Here is a 13,637-nt window from a genome sequence, read left to right on the forward strand (position 1 = left end):
TTTTGAAATGTAATCGGATATCATTTTAGGAAAGCTGTCATCAAGAAACACACCGCCATAAGCAAACTGTAGTAAGTACTTCCTGTTTCTCTTAAAGTTTAGAAATAAGATGCTATCTAGCGGTCGGGATATAAACGCGAAACCCCATGAATCCTCTATGATTAAAATAAATAAATAAATAAATAAAATAATCAAAATTGCTGGTTTTTCTTCTTCTTCTTTTTTAATCGATACAGAATCCGCAAACAAAATATCTATTTTCTTATACCCATAATATAAAACGCATATTTTTGTCAAAAATGATGAGTCTTGTTTTGTTGATGCTGTCTGTCTTTAACCCCTGTAGGGTCTGCGTAACCATATGGTAGAGCTAGTTTTGAGTAAGCACATATGGTCAAACACAAAATCTATTTACCCAAACTTTTTGGGCCATCTGTACAACTAAAATGAAGTATGTCACACGCCAAAAGACCACTAAATAATGCAGCGTTTGACAGATATGACTTACCAAAATGCTACCATTATACAATAGCACAATATTAAAATCAAGTTTAGTAGATGCTCCACTAAGGTGCAAGCAAGTAAGGAAACAAACTAAATAAGATTATTGAAACTGAATTGCATCAGTAAAATATCATCATTCAATCATTAAATAAATATATGTTAAAGCAGTGGTTCTTTTTCAACATGCATCCCCCCACTGAAAGGATCATAATTTTTGCCCTCCCTGCCCCCTTAGATATTCATTAAATAATCTCAAACCTAACATTTCAGTTGAACTAAAACAACAGAAGTAGTTCTGTTGGTTTGTAGTCTTATTTTACTATAAATTAATACATTTTATAACATTTCCCTAGGGGGCCATGCCCCTAAATTGCTAAACAATGTGTTATAGTAAAAGTTTTACATTAAATACTGTGGTTTTTTAAACGTTTTACACTGTATGGATATTGGCCCTTAGTAGTCAGCTCAACCCTTAATAAAATTAACCATTTTTTATTGTGGTAAAAGTGTAGTGCAGGGGTCTCTAACCTTTTTGTGAGCAAGGGCTACCACCTTGGATAAATCAATCTGGAGGGCTACTTTTTGATAGTCTACTCAATACTTTTTTGTTTTACTTGAGTCTGTTTTACTTGTTGACATGTTTTAGTATCAATTAAAATGTTAACATATGTAAACCAAGCCAAGCTAATATAAAAATATGTAATAAATAAATATTATAATTGATACTAAGTATGTGCTTTGGTGGGCACCTCACAAACTCTGTGCGGGCACCACGTTGGAGACCCCTGGTGTAGTGACCATGTTTTTTTGTGGTAACCATGGTTTTACTACAGTAACCATGTTTTTTCAACTGTAGTAAAACAATGGTTAATTTTCCATAAGGGAACCGTTTAATAGAGGTCTGTAAAAATGTAATTTAGGGTCAATAAAAATGCAACTACTGTAGACGCAAAAAAAAAAAGATTGGTATTACTGTGAGACATAGCTTGGGCTATGCTGTTCATTGTAACTACTTTTCCTGAGAGCTGGTTAGTAGGTAGTGATATTAACCTTCTGTGCTCATGTCCTACATTACATTACATTTATGCGTTGAGCACATGATTTCATCTAAAGTAGCTCACATTGCTTTCAATATTTTTTTGCTGTGTGTTCTCTGGGATCAAACCACAATCTTTTGCTTCGTCAATAGGAGTGCAATTCTTTAACAGTTCAGCTACAGGAACACGAGTGCGTATCCATGCCCACTTCCAAAGCTTCTGCTTAATCTCAAAATTGTGTTTTCTTTTTGGGTGGGCTGGTATAGGAGTTTTGTTTTTAATGAACAAAGTTTTTTTTTTTTAAAGGGGGAGGGATGTGTCCTCTGGTTGTAAGATTTGCTATGCCTCTGAGCTCTGTTGTACACATGCATGGAACCACAGTTATTGTGGCTGTATCGGTATATTAAAACATGATGAATGACCCAGAAATGAATGATATAAAGTCAGGCAATGTTGTGCAGACTTCTGATGTCACAAAGTACACGAGATAACATCTCTCTTTTATTTTGCCTTTTCCTTTTCAAACACATAGACACGGATGCTTGCTTCTCCATTGCAGGTGACTCATTTACAGAGTAGATACTTACTATACAGCAGAAATGTGCAAGTGATATAATGGGTATAATTTGACCCATTTGTGGAAAGGTGCATACAGTTTACACTTATAATCCCATTATATCTCTTTTTAGTCATGAGTAGCTCTTATCTTCATCATAAAAGTTGTGTTTTTCACCCCTTTCCAGACATTTAATCTTATCTTTACTGTTATGTACTACTGCATGTTACATATTGTATTAACATATACTAATGTTTGTAAAGGTAAGTAATAATGTGTAATATAACATCTGAACTAACTTTACCAGCCTGAATGCTTTTTTCCAAGCTTCTGATTAAGTATTTTACCATAGTATTTACCATTATGAGTTCATTGTAAACACGATAGCTATGCTAGTCCAGTAGCTAGGCCAGTTCCAAACCAACACTGTCAAGCATAAACCAACCTTGATGCAACTTGTTACTCGTTACTCTGGCAACTCAATAACACTGTACAATAAGGTTGCATTTGTTAACATTAGTTGAGCAATGTGGCTTTTCAGGATTTATTAGTCTTTGCCTATGTTATAGGTAATGCCAATGCCAGTACAATGTTTCATGTTTGTTCATTGTGCATTAAGTTTAGTCAAAAATGGTCCCCATTGACTTGAACATAGTAATTTTTATTTCCACTATGAAAAGTCAATGGGCCCCAATTTTTTTTAGAAGGAATACTCCTTTAACTAACGTTTATTAAAAAAATGTACAAGTAAATGCTGAAATTAACATGAACTAAGATGCATAAATGTAAAGAAATAGAAGTATTGTTCCTTTATGTTAACTAATGCATTAACCAATGTTAACAAAACAACCTTGTAATTAACCATAATTGTTATATTGCAATCAATGGTTTATTTTATTTACCTCCTAAGGCCTGGTGTGTCCACATACATGGACATCACATTTTTTGTTACCTAATTCTGTGTAACTGGAACCTGTTGTACACAAACGTAGACAATTACACTGCTTCATGTTCAAAGTAAAATATTTTGTTATTATATTTATTTGTTCTTTCTAACCTCAAAATAGCTGGAAGAAATCTGAAAAAAGACAAACCAAAGCTCAGGTCTTAGGAGGTTAAATGTGTAATTAATTTAAAAAACTTAACATTGAATGAGTCATGAGTGATAAATCATATTTTTTAGTTCACTTATTTAAAATGATGCTTTTCTGATTAGTGAAGAGCTTTAGTGATTCGAATCTTTTTCATCTTTTTGCATATCAATTGAAGCTTGGAATTAAGAGCATTTAGCATCTATTAATCATATCAGATACCCCAGTTATTTCATTCAGCATAGCTCCAGAGTCAGCAAAGCAAAGCTTTACTTCACTTCCAGCCCTTTTTACCATGAAGAATAATGTATTCAGAAATCTCAAAACGTACAAATGGGATCCATGTAATTTGCCTCATATAGATAACATCAGTCTGAGTTTATGATCAGTCACAGTGTGTAATGGCGAGGATTAGCTTTAAGAAGCCAAATGTAATGACTTCCCAACAATGATGGATGGCGTGTGTACATACGTGATGCAGGAGTTGATGTTCCCTATTTTCAAAACGCTGCAGGTGCTTTTCTGTGTGTGTGTGTGTGTGTGTGTGTGTGTGTGTGTGTGTGTGTGTGTGTGTGTGTGTGTGTGTGTGTGTGTGTGTGTGTACATGAAAGTTTTTGTGTGTAATCGGAGCAGTTAATGAATAAAGTATATAATTATACGTCTGCCATAGTATGTATTTTTTGCTATTGTTTAATAGACTGGTTGTAAAGTATATCTACCTCTTACTCAGCATTAAGAAGTTAGGTCTTAACATCTAGAAAGACAGAGCTAGTTGTCAGACTACTTTGTTTGAAGCTATAAGCTTGTCATGTAATTGATTTAACGTTTACATATAATATATATAGCAAAATATATAAAGAAAACATTTATATATATTATAATTTGAAGGCTTTATTCGTACCTGGCCTACATGTTGTATGTGCTCAAAAATAAAATGATATAATTTTGTGTCCAGTTGAAAAGTTGTTGTTTGTATACGTAGAAATGTGAAAATATCACATTTAAGTAATATCGCAACACTCGGAAACTGTGGTATTTTTGCTTAAAGTTATCATACTGCCAAATTTTATACCGACCCATGCCTACCTTAAAGTCTTTTGTGTATCAAGATTATTACATACAGTTTAACAGCGGGGCATGTTGTCACACTATATAGAGTACACTGAAAAAATTATTCATTCAATTTATTCAATTTTTGTAAGGTAAGTGGTTGCAATAAATTTATTTAAGCTACATTTAAACAAAAAAAAATTAGACAAATAAAATAAAAAACTTTTGTTTAAATGTACCTTATAATAAATTAATTGCAACCACTTGCCTTAAAAAAATTAGTACATTAAATGTATAATTTTTTCAGTGTAGATTATTACAATGGAGATTTTTTTTAGGATATTTCTATATCTTAAAATGTTTTGTAACATTTGACAAAGTACATGAGCGTCTGTGACAACTTGCCCCAATGGAAATTTGAAACATCCTATTTTGACAGCCTTGCCTGAATGCAAGCTACTGTGCTTTTATTGTGTTAACTTGTTTTCCTAGCCGGTTTTACAAAAATGTGATATATTTTTTTCAGATGACGTAAGAGGGTTTATAATATAATTCTAAGAGGTTTTGAACTAGTTGTTTAAACCAACAAGCAAAAACTAACATTTGCATTGGCTTTTAGACGCCAAATTATAGTTCCAAATATTATAGTTCCTATTACAAGTGTGACAACTAGCCCCAGCCTCCCTTCACTATATCCTATTACAAGAAAATATCACAGCACAGATTTAGTGTACAGGCACTCACTATGAAAAGGGGGATGGGAGCTCCTACCAGTGCTGTTGGACACATATAGGCCAGTTGGGGGCAGTGCAGTGTGCCGGGATTCTTGAGCCAGGTCCACCAGCAACCCACTCACTTACTGCTAGACCAGATTAACAGAGCCCTTGAAAATGGCATCATGTGATGAATCTTGATGGAAAGACTCTTGATGTATGTGTGTGTATGTGTGTGTGTTTGAGAGAGAGAGAGAGAGAGAGAGAGAGAGAGAGAGAGAGCCCACATACTCACTAGAACGCACCATCTATTGCTTTTCACTGTAGATATCAGAAACAGGTTGTCCAGCCAAGAGGGTGTAAATACAAAACCTCATCATCAATCTTTCCTTCAAAAGCATTGCTGTACAAAACGATTCTCTCCCCTGAAAACTCTCACATCTGTGTGTACACCAGCTCCAGCCTCAGTGCGTCTCAGAAACAGAAAGTCGAGGTATAAATTAGCGTGATTAATTAACGAGATAAAGCTATTTCTCAGGCGTAATTTGGCATACAACGTAATATCACGTAGCTCCGCTCTGTTATAATACATCATAATAATTCACAACTCCTGCACCTTGGCGAGGGCCGCGGCAGGAAGTAGCGTGATTTACTGTGGCGTCATCCGTCAAACCGCCGCCGCGAGGTTCATATTTTTCCCCCAGTCAGGCCACGGGGCGAAGAAAGGAAGGAAGCCCCTCTTTCCCTCGTGAGCTTTATGGTAGTTTTAAAGCAAGCTTTTTAGCTTAGCTTTATGGGTTGGCTGGTCTGGAGTGCATCCCTGAGGGAAACTAACTGGGCTTCCGTCCTACGGGCCATCTTTTATGCCGAGCTGTAGTTACAGGTAGTAGCTGAGATTTAAAACTCTCACACTTACGCACTTGTAGTCTTTCCGTTCAACAACATCACTGTCGACATGAAATGTGGCTTCCCCTTTGAATTAGAGCTAAATGTCATTTTTAACTTTAAAGCACATCCTCTGCTGGAGGACATCATTTAGTCAGAAACATGTAGAGGTGTTTTGGTGGAAAACTTTGAAATTGAGCTACATGGACACCGTGAAAACAAACTGATTTAAAATGTATACCTCACATGCATTGTAAGTAGCTTTAGGTTGATTTTTCTTAAAGGTTAAATGTCACACCAAGCAGGTGGGTAGAGAATCGGAGACCAGAGTGATATGCAAAAACAGCAGAGCAAGATTTGACTCTCACACATTTACGCTGCATCTCCAAAGACAATTTTGACAATCTCAAAATTTCATGACTCTCAAAAAACTCCTAGTGATTGCATTACAAAGACATGCTGATCGTTGTTGTTGTATGGCATCTGATTGTTGGATGTGGATCACTCACTTCCACTGTAAGTTAATCATAGAGTGTATAGTAGATGCTGGAAACCTTTCACAGAGTCTGACGTGTTCTTTATGCGGAGATTGATGAATGTAAATGTATCAATTATGTACACAGATTGTGAAGATCATTGTTGGTCATTGATAAAAGCATCCTGGAGATGTAAATGCTAGTGGGAGAAGGAATGAGAGAGATGAATTGCAGAGACAGAGAGAGATGGATTACAGAAGATGTAGAAATGTAAACGGAGGGAGAAAATGACGGAGTGCCGTAAGAACGGCTCTCGCATTCAGGAGGTTGAGAAGATTTTGCAATAGAGAGAGATAGAGAGAGGGCGAGCGAGACAGAGACAGAGAGAGAGAGAGAGAGAGAGAGAGAGAGAGAGAGTATAAATAAATACATTTAGTTCATTTATTAGTTCCGCAGCATATATTTTAACATTTAATTATTTCTTTATCAGTGCATTTCATGTACATTCCAAGTCAAGGCTTTAGAGACATTTTACTTTCATCATGTTTCATATAAATAATTAAAGGAATCCTAAATCTGAAAATTCTCTAAATTTACTCAACCTATTTGTGACTCTAGACCACAAAACCAGTCTTTTTTAAATTGGGATTTATACATCTGAATAAATAAGCTTTTCATTGATGTATGGTTTGTTAGGATAGGAAAATATTTGGCAGAGTTATTTAAATTCTGGAATTTGAGGTTGCAGAAATAATCAAAATATTGAGAAAATCGCCTTTTAAAGTTGTCCAAATGAAGTCCTTAGCAACACATTTTATTTATGATAAATAATTTGCAATTTGATGTTTGATCTTTACTTGATATCCTAATGATTTTTGGCATAAAAAAAATTATTCATCATACGGGAATTAAACGGGATATTTCACAAGACATTTTTAAGATGTCAAATAAATCTTTGGTGTCCCTAGAGTACGTATGTGAAGTTAAAGCACAAAATACCATATTGATAATAATTTATTATAGCATGTAAAAATTGCCACTTGGTAGGTATGAGCAAAAATTTACCGTTTTGGGTGTGTCCTTTAAAATGCAAATTAACTGATCTCTGTACTAAATTCCACTGCCGTGACTGGATAGTGCAGATTAAGGGGTGGTATTTTTCCCTTCCGACATCACCGGGGGAGCTAAATTTCAATGACCTATTTTTTCACATGCTTGCAGAGAATGGTTTACCAAAACTAAGTTACTGGGTTGATCTCTTTCACATTTTCTAGGTTGATACAAGCACTGGGGACACAACTATAGCACATAAACATAGAAATTTTTAGATTTTCTTGATATGTCCCCTTTAACATGTAGGAGTACTCCTATGAATGGGTTAATACACTCACCTAAAGGATTATTAGGAACAACTGTTCAATTTCTCATTAATGCAATGGTGTAGTGGTGTGGGGGATGTTTTCTTGGCACACTTTAGGCCCCTTAGTGCCAATTGAGCATCGTTTAAATGCCACGGCCTACCTGAGCATTGTTTCTGACCATATCCATCCCTTTATGACCACCATGTACCCATCCTCTGATGTCTACTCTGATGTCACAAAGCTCAAATTGGTTTCTTGAACATGACAAGGAGTTCACTGTACTAAAATGGCCCCCGCAGTCACCAGATCTCAACCCAATAGAGCATCTTTGGGATGTGGTGGAATGGCAGCTTCTTGCCCTGGATGTGCATCCCACAAATCTCCATCAACCGCAAGATGTTATCCTATCAATATGGGCCAACATTTCTTAAGAATGCTTTCAGCACCTTGTTGAATCAATGCCACGTAGATTAAAGACAGTTCTGAAGGCAAAAGGGGCTCAAACACAATATTAGTATGGTGTTCCTAATAATCCTTTAGGTGAGTGTATACTGTATGTTTTTTTTTTAATTACCATTGTGAGAGAAAACTATAAATATTTTGAGCTTATTTAGTGAAACTGAAACCAAAAATGCATATCAGTGCTAAGTTCAATGGAGGCATGTGCTGCTAACAGATCTCATTGGTTTTTGTGTGTCTTGTGATTATTTTTGTTCATTTAAATCTAGCTTCAGGATGAAATGAGGATGAGAAAACGGGTTGGAGCAGGTGAAAAGATTAACTGTTTTTTATACAGTCAAAATCTACATAATGTAAAAAAAAACATTTACAACCTTTAAAATTGGCTGAATAAGGTCATGTCAAAGATTGAAATTAAAGTAATAGAATGAGTGAAATCAAACTTTAATGCTCTTAATCTCATCATTAGATTATAAGACTTCAATCTGTATTTTACTGACACGGTCACATTTTGTGAGGAAATGTTAAATTAAATTGATGGGCTCTAAAACATAATAAAGAAATAATAGCCTACAAGTTCCCACCCTACATGAGATTTTTTCCCATGTGGATACCACAGGAACTGGGATGAGGTCATGCCCAGAGTGTGCAGAGCTGTAATCTTGGCAAAAGGTTGAGTGCTTTGAAGAGGTAACAATAAAGAATAAGTAGGTGTGTCTAAACATTTTAATTATAGTGTATGAGAGCATGTTAGTCCATTGTGTGTATGTGTTGAACAGTGCATTTGTGTACACAACAATAATCGCGTAACCGCAAAAATGAAACGACACAGAGGCGCTACACAGGTAACAGGTGGCTGTTCCATTCATGCCCTATTCAAACATTAATAAGAGATGAAATCCTGTCAATGAGACTTTTCTTCTCATTCAGAGTTTGAAATGGTGAATCTTTCATGAAAGTAAAAGCTCTCTTTCTCACACACAGACACATTCTCATCATTACTATACCAGGTGTGGACAGATACCGTAAATTCCCTTCCTGTTACTCTGTGTTCGCACATTCACTTCTACTCGAGTGTGACATTTAGGTCTTACAAAAAGATGTGTCATAACCACACGTATAATGTCATGTCACCTTTGTTAGTTGATAAGGGCAATTAGATTAGTAAAGGTTAAACTGGCAAAGTTTACACAACACCAAACGCACATCAGTAAAGATCCTCTGTTATCCAACGTGGCATTGAATATCCAGTCAACAAGCTAGTTTCTGTAGGGTCGTAGCACACTTGTGATCAGGTACAGTAGATAATGTTGGCAAACTATACATTGAGTGCTTCAGTCATTATTGACATCTTTTAGCCATCACATTTTTATTCTTTGTTTAATGTGCATCTATTTCTTTGCTAAAAACGAAGTTTTTTTATTTGTGTATTTGTTATAATACAATGTGTTTGGGTGGATTATGGTTCAAAAACACATTGGGCCCTATCTTGCACCCAGAGCAATTGACTTTGTCAGTGACGCATGTATCATTCGTATTTTGCACCGGCGCACAGCGGGTTTTTCCCTCCACAGACGCACGTCGGCAAACTAGGGAATGAACTTGCGCTCCCTGGGCGGTTCAGCGCAAAAAAGGAGGCGCGTTCCGGCGCAAACCATCCCTGATGCTAGTTTGCAGTTTCAAAAAACAATTGCGCCACTGACCAGAAAAAAGTAGTCTAAAGTCAGTGGCGCGTTGCGCGTTGTTCATTATGCTATTTTAAGGGCGCATGCTTGACCATAATGTATAGCGTGCACAACGCGCACACACTTTGCTTATCTAATCTACACAGATGCAACAGTTATTTTTGCAAATCATAAATTGTTACAATAAAAAATATTAACACATGAGATAAGGGAAATCATTGTGGTGAGCATTGTGGTGATAGTTTATATTTATTTTGTGTGGCTGCGTTAAAAAATTCTCATGCAAATAACGATTAAAATATTTTCATAAGTTTGTTGTGTGGCTGTATTACGTTTATTTTATGTAAATAATAATTAAAATGTTTTCATAAGAAACCTTAATGTATGTGAACTTGATTTGTAAGTGTACTTTGGGGTTGGACTTTCTTGGCTTTCAGCGGTCAGGTCCTGTGTAGAGGCAGATCCACGTCCCGTTACACGGCGTGCCCGATTTATGCTGGCAAGCTTGGGATTCCCCCGTCTCCTGACATCATTGTAGCGCTTGCGGCGCAACGTCCTGGGGATGCCAGCTGATGAGACAATTGTGGCTATTTCCTCCCACGCCTGTTTAACCGACGCTGATTTGGGCGGATTTCTCCTATCCCCATACAAAACAACTTTTCTGTCTTTGACTGCTCTTACAAGAACGTCGGTCTCCTCGGCTGTGAACCGCTCCAGGCGTGCGCCTGGTAAATCCGTCATAATAATAGCAACCCGCCATGGAACTTGCGCACTTGCGTTTAAAGGGAATGTTGGATGACGTTCTGATTGGTTTATTTGACGTTACGCCCAAACCACACCTATGAATAATAAACCTACTTCAGACCAACCCCTTATTGATTTGCGCCTGGCGCAAGAGTTATTTCTCCCGCCAGGAAAATAGCAATAGCGCCCAAGATCCGCCCACAAAGTCACTTGCGCTTTGCACTTCGCACTTGCGTTTCAGATCGTTAAAATAGGGCCCATTATTTTCCACATATCGTACATTTTTGTAGCTCCAGATTTCCCTGTCTTCCTGAAACGCACAGATTTTGTACAAAACTGTCCTTGATTGGCCAGCTAATCTGTACGTTGTGTTTGGTCTGAATGCTTCGGAAGTCAGCAGAAAATGTGATGCTCCTTACCATGTTTGAAAGATTCGCTGCTAACAGGAGTTAACTTACAGGCTGTGAGTTCAATCAGGAGGAATTATGATCATGACATAATGTCATATTCACGTCAATAATCCTATGAAGTAAACTGTTGCCTACAATCCGTGTGTTTGTTGTAGTCCAACAAAAGAGATTTAAGTTGAAGACGATAACTTGCGACATCATTTACTTTGGGGTATATACTTTTTGTATATCATTTTTGTACATTAACATGTACTAATACACCCTTACAAAGGAAATGTAAAATCGTGAATCAGATAATTGGTGCTCTTTAAACCCGCCACAAGTGACCATAATGTACTTTTCTGTCCAACAGTGATACTCTTTGTAAAATCGCATTTGAAGCATGTAATTTGTTGACGTTCAACAAGATTATTATTTTATATAATCTTTAAGATCTGCTATTGTCATGTCAAATGTGTACTTTTTCCATAACAGATGAATTCATTTTATCATATGGTTTGTCTGCAGTGAATGGGGGTCTGACAGTGTCTCTTTTTTTTGCCAAAATGTAATTAAACCTTTGAAAGAAGATTTTTTTGCAAAGGATGATATTCATCATTTGCTCAAGACATGATGTCCCTTTATAGTTTCTGAGGTGCTCTCATCTAATGTTTCATTACAGCCCATTCTCTTTCCCTGTGCCAGGCCGGTGGTCCGACCAGTCAAAAAAGAAAAAAAGGCGGAATTAAATGTAATAGATCATAATTCAAAAGTCAAAATGATTGGGGGATTTATAAATTAAGTGGGCAATGGATTTTTAGTAAATGTGGAACTTGGTCACTGATGAGAGACTGATGGGATTTTATTTATGTGTATAAAATACATAATATTTAAATATTATTCATACTGAGATAAGTCTGATTATCCGTTGACTGATTGTAGAAGCAACATTAGTTTGTGTCAAATAAAGGTGTTGTTGACAGCGTATAAATTATAGTAACAAATGAATCAGAAAAATACTTGTCAGACGTCTGTCTGCTTGTAAGGGTTTTTCTTCGCTGAATATTTCTCAGCGTAATGCGTGCCGTCGGACCCTACGGTCCGATAATATTTTTCTTACTAAAGCTGCAAACATTAGCCAAGCTATTATGGTGAATATTATTGCAGTCATTTCATCTCTCTGTATGTGGCTCAGGTAGTAAATGGACTTAGATTTACAGCCAGGTCCCTGCCCAGCTCATAAATGTGGAACATTAATACTGATTTAATAAACTTTACATCATAGGCTTCATTTTAGGATAAATGTGTGTAATGGAGAGGTGTGTGTGTGTGTGTGTGTGTGTGTGTGTGTGTGTCCTTTCCTTCTTTCTCTCTCTGTCTCTCACACACCCCATGCACATTCCCTTTGAATTTACTATCCTTTATTCTTTCTGCTGTGTTTCTGACAGGCTGTCCGTGTGCGTGGATGGCTTCAGATGCTGCCGTGCTAGTCTGGGATGAATCTATCGTCTTGCCCTCGATTCCACACCATCTGGCAGAGGACCTATGTAGTCAGTATAGTGCCGGGGTTTAATTTAATCAGACAGTGGTATCATCACCACCACACACTCGCTTTTATCTACAAAAAGAATCCCACACATGGAAACACACTTTGCCACTGCAACACAGACTAAAAACATTGTAGTTTGTTGTGTAATGTAGTTTTCCGTCTGTATTCTGTTCTGTCATGCAGTACGTTGTCATATAGAAAGGCATTTTACGCAGATGCACACAACATTTGAATATGATTGTTTAGAGATTTTAAAATGCAAGCATGGCTTACATCACTTTATCAAAACATGGTAATGTTAAGGTTTTTGCATGATGGATGTAACCCAGTCTGCAGATTGTGTCATGGACAGATTCAGTTTACGAAGGTTTCAGCATTTTTTCTACTAATTTTGGGGTCAAATCTGCAGAATTATACAGCAGAGGTCTTCAACCTTTTCAGGACAGGGACCCCTTAATGGATAAAGAGGAGGAGCAGGGACCCCCAGAACATACAAAAAAATTACTTATAATACATACTTTATTATTATAGTGACGTTACAAAGAGACTAAAATAATCATTTTGGCCATACTACATACATTTTAATTTCATTATATTGTGGGTACGTTATGCTTTTCGTTTAAAGTTTTGTTAAAAAACTATTATTTTGCATTCAAAGTGTATTTCGAGGACCCCTTGTAATACCACCACGGACCTCCAAGGGTCCCCGGACCCCCTGTTGAAGACCCTTGTTATACAGAATAGATATTAAAAAAATTTTTTAATTCTTTACAGGACTGGTTTACACTGTCAGAAAAAAAATGGTCCATATAGCTGCAGGGTTCCCAAGAGTCATGGAATTTCTGGAATATCATAGAATGTTGAAAGGTCTTTTCCAGGAATATCATGGATTTTTGTTAGTTGCTTTAAATTTTTGTTTCTATTTATCGAAATGTAATCTGCTGCTTAACTTGTGATGTAAGGAATACATTTCCGGGTCCAAACCTCCGCCTACTACAGTTTAAACAGATGTTTATTGACACCGTTTATTTTTTTCACACATTTAAGCTAAATTTTTATAAACTCAAGGTGTACACTGCATTATCCAGGCTCACGTCATCACGGACATAGGTCATGGAAATTCAGCTTTTTAGTCAGT

General features: G+C 36.6%; 1 long non-coding RNA gene across 2 annotated transcripts in view; it reads left to right on the forward strand.

Moving 5' to 3' along the window:
• LOC135733957 (uncharacterized) overlaps positions 1-13,637 on the forward strand; it is a 243,091-nt gene that overhangs the window by 125,743 nt on the left and 103,711 nt on the right. Inside the window, exon 3 of one of the 2 annotated variants that reach the window (XR_012336347.1) lies at positions 12,399-12,484. The exons of the other annotated variant lie outside the window; for it this stretch is intronic. This is a non-coding gene — a long non-coding RNA (uncharacterized lncRNA). Of the gene's footprint in view, positions 1-12,398; positions 12,485-13,637 lie in introns of those variants that run through there. 2 annotated transcript variants of the gene reach the window in all.

Source organism: Paramisgurnus dabryanus, chromosome 3 (assembly GCF_030506205.2).
Source record: "Paramisgurnus dabryanus chromosome 3, PD_genome_1.1, whole genome shotgun sequence".
NCBI classification, from domain to species: domain Eukaryota; kingdom Metazoa; phylum Chordata; class Actinopteri; order Cypriniformes; family Cobitidae; genus Paramisgurnus; species Paramisgurnus dabryanus.